The sequence below is a fragment of the Rhagoletis zephyria genome, unplaced genomic scaffold, assembly GCF_001687245.7.
Source record: "Rhagoletis zephyria isolate East Lansing unplaced genomic scaffold, Rhagoletis_zephyria_1.1 Rzeph_scaffold_02217, whole genome shotgun sequence".
NCBI lineage: Eukaryota > Metazoa > Arthropoda > Insecta > Diptera > Tephritidae > Rhagoletis > Rhagoletis zephyria.
This window is the reverse complement of record NW_016159301.1, coordinates 34132-40976: the sequence shown is the minus strand read 5'-3', so window position 1 is coordinate 40976 and position 6845 is coordinate 34132.

Below are 6845 nucleotides of genomic sequence, written 5' to 3'. Positions count from 1 at the left end.
TTATTAATACAATATTGAATCTTTTATACTCACGTTTTTTGCTTTGGCGTCCATTTTGCTTGCTTTGTGAATTCTCAAACTCTGTTTACATCGGCAAGTTTGGCTTTTCATTTTTGACACTTTATGTTTTTCAAGCAACAACAAAATACATGCAGTTGTTGTATTTGCTACCATGCTTCTACCTGTTTATTGTGCCATGGGCCTACCAGTTTTACGAAAATATTATACTAGAAAATAATTACATTATCTGTTTTTAAGTGGGTAACAACAATAATAAGAGTATTAATGTGCAAAGTCAATTCATTATTCGCAATTAAAATTAAAAAAAATAAAGGAAAATTTATGATAGCAAAAACAACAGAAAACACGCGCTTAATTGTCAAAAAATAGGCAAAAGGAAATACGTAAAAAAGGGATAATGGGCAAACTGGTAAAATAAAAAATAATACGACAACTGCACGTAGGTACTAGCTTGGCGGCGTTGGCGCCGGTGCGATCGTACATCTGCCGACGCTGCTGGAACGATGTATGTATGTTTTCCCTCGCTGGTAAGTACACAGTCTCTCTCGATTTCCTCTGGTGGATTTCCAATCTGCACAGTGCTATTGGAAATTACAATTGACCGCGGCCGTTGACCCACTTTTTTTTCCAAATTGTCACAGCTGACTGTCGGAATGTAATACGTGTATATGTACCCTGCAGGGAAACCGTGGACTAGTGAATCAAATTTCTAGTTCCGTACTAGGTCTTTATTGCCAAAAAGGAACTAGTCCGATAGGAACTAGATCCCCACCAGTCCAAAATCGGCGAAAAGTGGTACTTTTATGAAACTAGTTTTTTTCACAACAAATCTATATCTAAAGTGACGAATTTAGAAATGGTTCGGAACTATAGAAAAAGGGATGCAGAACGAACTAGATCCTATTTGTCGAATTTAGAACTATTTCGGAACTATCGAATAAGGGATGCAGCGGGGGGCTTGTTTACTTTACATAGATATGTGTTCTGCGGCTTTTTCGTTCAAATACGCTTCTATGCTGTACTTCGCAGATGCTATTTCATAGTTTGGTAATACAAAACAAAGCTTTGTGTTAACATATTAACATCTTGGGGCCGTCTGGAATCTAACCAATAACAGCGAGCACCTCTGCAAAGTCAGCTGCAGCAAGGTATGTAAACGTACATTTCTTACAATCATTCAAACAAATTTAATTTCAAATTGAAAAAATGTTTCTTTGAAAATAATGTAAAATCGCACACGGAAGAACCGAAAAGATTGAAAAACCATGATACTTTTTTCTTTCATCTGTCGGTTTTAGAACTGGTTCGGAACTATAGAATTTAGGACTAGTTCGGAACTATCGAAAAAGGGATGCAGCGGGGGGCAATTGACACTTCCTAGGACATCGCCATGTTAAATTCGCCAGTTGCTTGCATGCAAAAGAGATTTATCGCGAACCAGTACTGGGTCTAAATGTACTAGAAGCGCCCCAGTTCAGAACTAGAGATTTTCCCCACAGGGTATATGTATGTCGCTGCTGTTAGAAGCCTATGTTCTGACTCCGATTAAATGCACGTATGTTGGTGTGGGTGCGCGTTGCTGCCACAAAATGTTGGTCGGGCAACTATTGGTGTTGGGTGCTTAGCTCGTGTATCTTGCCTCACATTTAAACACACATACCAAGTAACAGCTGGCGTTACAGGTCTTCACCAGGGATGATAAATGAGTTTTTTAATTTTGTACCAAATGGCCAAAGAAAGTGTACTAAATAAGCCGAAAAAGTACCAACATTTAAAAGACCATACATATATAGTTACATATACATATATTTTAAGATTTTTCTGTATAAAAATCATGATATAAAACATGGCGTTTCGAAGGTGGAAAACATAAGTGCAAATCAATTGTTTGAAAAGGCCACCAAAACGCCAAGGTAATCAAGAAAAGCATACAAGTTATACTTATTAAGTGCTAGTAATACAAAAATTAAAAATAAAACCGTTGCATTTAACGGAATGGAAGTTTTACAAAAATATTTTGCAAAATATTTCCTTTTATAGAAATAAACAAGTTAATAGCAGTGTTCTCGTACCTAAATTCTTGCAAAGTGGTGGAAATCGAGAGCGTAAAATGACACTGAGACTATTAATCTCTAATTTTCTAATTTCCGTGCGTCAACTATGGCTGCCGTATAAAATTATTCAATTGTGGGTGAAAAAATTTACGCAAAATATTGAGGAATATACCAAAATAGATAATAATGCTGAAAGGTTCTGACTGAATTTGTCAGTTAATCGTTAAAACGAAAATGGGATAATTTTAAAGACACATTTGTAGCTAATCTACTTAATTTTTGTGAAACAAGGAGGGTGCTTGGAGGAGATTCTTTTATTTTTGAATGTGTCATGATATGGTATCAAAAATATTTGTTAGAAAAAAATACTTACTTACCTATCAGAAAGTCAGAATGGCGTAAGTTTTACTGCGTTCAATAACTTTTTCTGATATTTTAGTCTTCCCTCAATTTTACTCGCTATGATTGTTTTATTCTCTGGCTGCTAGTGCTTACTGGAAAATTTTATGAATAGACCTATTATGACAGAAACTTTTTTTTATTTAAGTAAGAGTTTCGTTTTTAATAAACACCACGTATTTACTTAAATAAGGTAAAAAAGGATGACTATATTTTTGTGCACAAAAATTCAAAACTCCAAGTAAATAGAGTGTGGTATTTCGACATAATTGTAGTGCAGTACCGTATCTTGACAAAAATGTATCAAAAATGTCAATGTAGTACCAATGTACTTTTGGTTCTAAAATGTACGAAAAAATTACAATTGTACCATCAATTTCATCACTGGTCTTAACATCCATTTTGGTAGTTTTGGTAAATTTCTGGTTGACACTCGGTAATTTTATCAACTGTGAACGTCCTTTTCAGTTTTCTTTTGTTAGTCTGGTAAACTATGTTTATTAAACGCGGATTCGTAGCTTTTTTCCTAAAAAAAAAATGGAAACAGAAAATTTAGGGAATTTTGCTTACTCATATTCGTGATGCCTTTCGGCAGCGGGCGGATTTAAAATTGAATAAATATCGAACAGCTGATTGCAGTTTACCTACTATTCACGATAATTCGGTAACCGGTAATTTAAAAAAACAAAACGCAATTGCTTAGTTTTTATGCATACGACTCATTGTATGTAACTCCTTTGCATTTTTTATTATGTTAAAAAAATACAGTAAACAAAAATTTGACGATTTTTTGGCCGAAATTACGATTTTTTTAGGGTAAAGTGCCGATCTTCCAGCGAAAACTTTCGGCAACACTGAACACACGCGATGTAATTCTATTAGGTTCTTTCCCGTACGCAACGCGGGATCCTGCGGATGCCCAAAACAGCCAAGAAATCATTCCCGTACTCAACAAAATGAGTAATAGAGAGCTAACGTTGGAACGTATTGGATCGTAAGTGTCTTCCTCTTCCTGCCCGAAACAGCCCGGACTTTTTCTTCGGGTAAAAATTGATAAAGTGTCAAAGTGCATATCAGCTGTTTTGTGTTTACATGTTGCCTGTATTTACTTGGTGCTTTTAAGGAATAGTGGATGGCCTGTTGATGTATTTTCAATCTTTCTTCAATTCAATTCTTTATTTAATTAAAACCAAATTTGTAAAACCAAAATTCAATTTCCAAGGGTTTGCATTTAAGTGACAAAAACAAAACAACGTGAATCAGGTGTTTCTCAAATTCTGAGCACGAAATGTGGTTTTTTGCGTTCCCGTACTTCTGGATTATGTTCCATTTTTGAAAGCAAACTTTTCGAATATTCTCTAATTACCGGATCCGGTCCGGATTGTTAGGGAAAGAACCTATTATTTTGGGCAACATAAGTGTTGCCATGAAAGTTGTTACCACATCGCGTGCGGTGCCATTACACCAACCGCCTACGGTAAAAGAAGTTTTACAAGGTGATCAGACTTGTAAAATCTTCTTGCCACATAAATAGTATGTCGAATTGCTTTGGAAGAAAGAAAGTGTTATATAAATTTTCTTTCCTCCCTTTTATTCGCAATTTGGAAATTCACACTCCATAACATACTAACTAAATTTACATTATATGAAATTTACTTAATCGTGATATTGTAATAGGCTAAACTAAATTGAAATTGAAAAATTAAGTTAGTCTTATATTTAATAATTTTTTTGTTTGGTTTCCATAAATATTTAACTATACATTTTAATGATTAAATGAAAGTATTTTAAATACAATATTTGTTCATTAAAAACTTTTTTTTGTAGTCTTAAGTAGCAATTTCTTTTGTAGCTTAGGGTATTTTAATTTAGTTATTACAATTTTGTTTCGTATAAATAAACATTGGTACATTTAAAACGTTTTTTTTCTCTAGTATTTATAAATTGAGTTTATATAATTAACGAATTGTGTTCATTTAGCGAAAAATTTCTATATAGTGCATAGTAATATTTCATTTTACAATGTTTTTTTATGCAACAATTTTTATTGAGCTTGAGGCCGTTTTTAGTGAAAAGTTTATTATGGAAAAGCAACAATAATTTGAAAAAATGGTAGAAGTGATAGCTATTTCGGAAATCACCACATTTCCTCATAAGACTTCTTTCAGTACGATTCGAACCGACGCACAGTGCTGTGTCTCCATATAAAAAGTGGGCAAAAATAGAATAATGGACGGATTTGAGTAAAAATTCGTTTCTTGGTGGATTAGAGTACGGAGATTTCAAAAATCAATTTTTTTTTACCTAGCTCTTACATTTTTCATGGAAACTGAGATTGAAACTGCAAAATTTGATATTCAGAAGTAGTTCCAATACTGAGTAGTTATTTTATTATTTATACAGGGCGTTTTCCTAATAATATTAAAGACTTCAAGGCTTCATTCTATGGCTTAATTCATGGCAAATAAGATTCCCTATATCTCTCTTACGCATAACCCTCTAGGAATGGCAGCTACTTTCATTTTGGTCCTTTTTGACTACAAAATGTTTTTTTAAATTGATTATATCTTTTGGTGTGGATGTCACACGCTTAAAAAATTTGTATTCATTCAAGACGACATTAAATACTCAAAAGCAATTTTGTTTCCTTATTATCTGCAGAACAGAGTTGTTGCAAAATACTGAATAAAAAATTATTTGTTTTATCTAACGCCGTTTATTGAAAAATTAAAGTCATCATGCAGTCAAATTCCAAACTACTCAGCAAACACACTAGTTCATTGACTATATATTTTGTGGTGTATTCATACATGAATTGTGGTGTATTCATACATGAATTTTGTGGTGTATTCATACATGAATTCATTCATGAATTTCGGGTTGAAATCATACTAGTCAGAAAAAGTGTAATCTATACTAGCTCTTCTATAAGTGTAATCTATACTAGCTCTTCTATCGAGCCCTTCGATGGAATAGTTTTTCAACAAATGCTCTACCCTTCGATTTTTTGTTCTCCGTGAAGCTGCGCAAAATTCTTCTTTAGAAGGTCTTCCCCGTTCAGCACATTTATCCTTATTTCCATTGGAATCCGGAAGGGAAAGGAATGTCCAATTTAGCCATTTAGAATATGTTTTTTCAAAAGCGCTTCTTTTGCGGCCACTATAATTCCACTTATTTTTCATCTCACTATTAAAAAGTTTTATTTTTTGATTCAAAAGTGCTTTGTCGCATTTATCGTGTATTAATTTGTCTTCAAAAAATGCAGATAATGCAGACACTCTATCTGATGGACGAGTAGAAATCCAGATATCAGCTAAAATTGAGTTTTTTATAATTGAATTCATATTAATATTAGTTTTTTCACTATTTTACGCTTCACTACACAGCACAGACCACTACCGCGTGTTCTACAGTAATAAACTTTACTATTTTTAAAGAATGTTTTGGCATTTAAGTAATGGAAAATACTGTGGTAACTGTAATCAGTGAAATTTTTTTTTTGCAAAAGTTTATTTTATAACCTTAAAAAAAACGATTTTCTTCGAAAAGCGCAATGAGTCTGCAGACTTTTTTTTTTATTTCAAAGAAAAATGCCCCTTCTTTCAAATAAAAGAATAAAAAAACATACTTTTACATATTTTTTTTTATCCCTTTGTAATCTTAGGAATTTTTTAAATTTTCTGCAACAAATTTTAGGGTGTAGCAAATAGGCCATTCCAGCCAGGAAACTCAATATTTTTTAAAAAGCTCTATAGAGTGGTTTCCTTACAGATTTTCTAATTAGAAAAATTGTGTCTTAAGATAAAGTATGATAAAGAGGTTTAAGAGGTTTTTGTGAGAACCTTATGAGATAAAAACAAAAACTAAGTCCAGATCCTTAATCTAGGATAAATTTCCTTTCCAACGATACCAAACACATTGACATACGTGACAACAAATTTTTTTGATTTTTGCCCGCTCATACAGCACTGTGCGACGATCCCACTGACTCAGCCAGTTGCCTACGCACTGTGCTAAGTTCGCCTTGTGAATTCTTGTTGCTTTTTTCCACTATTTTCATTTCGTTAAGCCAACTACAATCAAGTGCAGCTGTTCCAGTGCTATTTAAACTTGATCATGTGGTTGTTGGTTTTGGTGGATGGTGTTTTCCCGAAAACTAGTTGGAATGGAGTAAACTCGTTGTCAGAAACAGAATTTGGAGTAGTATTATGCAAAAAGGTGAAATACTTGAGATAAGTGTCCCAGTGAGAAATAGTCTCATTTAGGAATACACGTAAGTATTCATTGAAAACGCGATGGTTTCATTCAATTGTGCCCACTGTTTCGTGATGGTGTGCTGTCGAAAAGTTATGATCGATCTTTAAAAGTTTT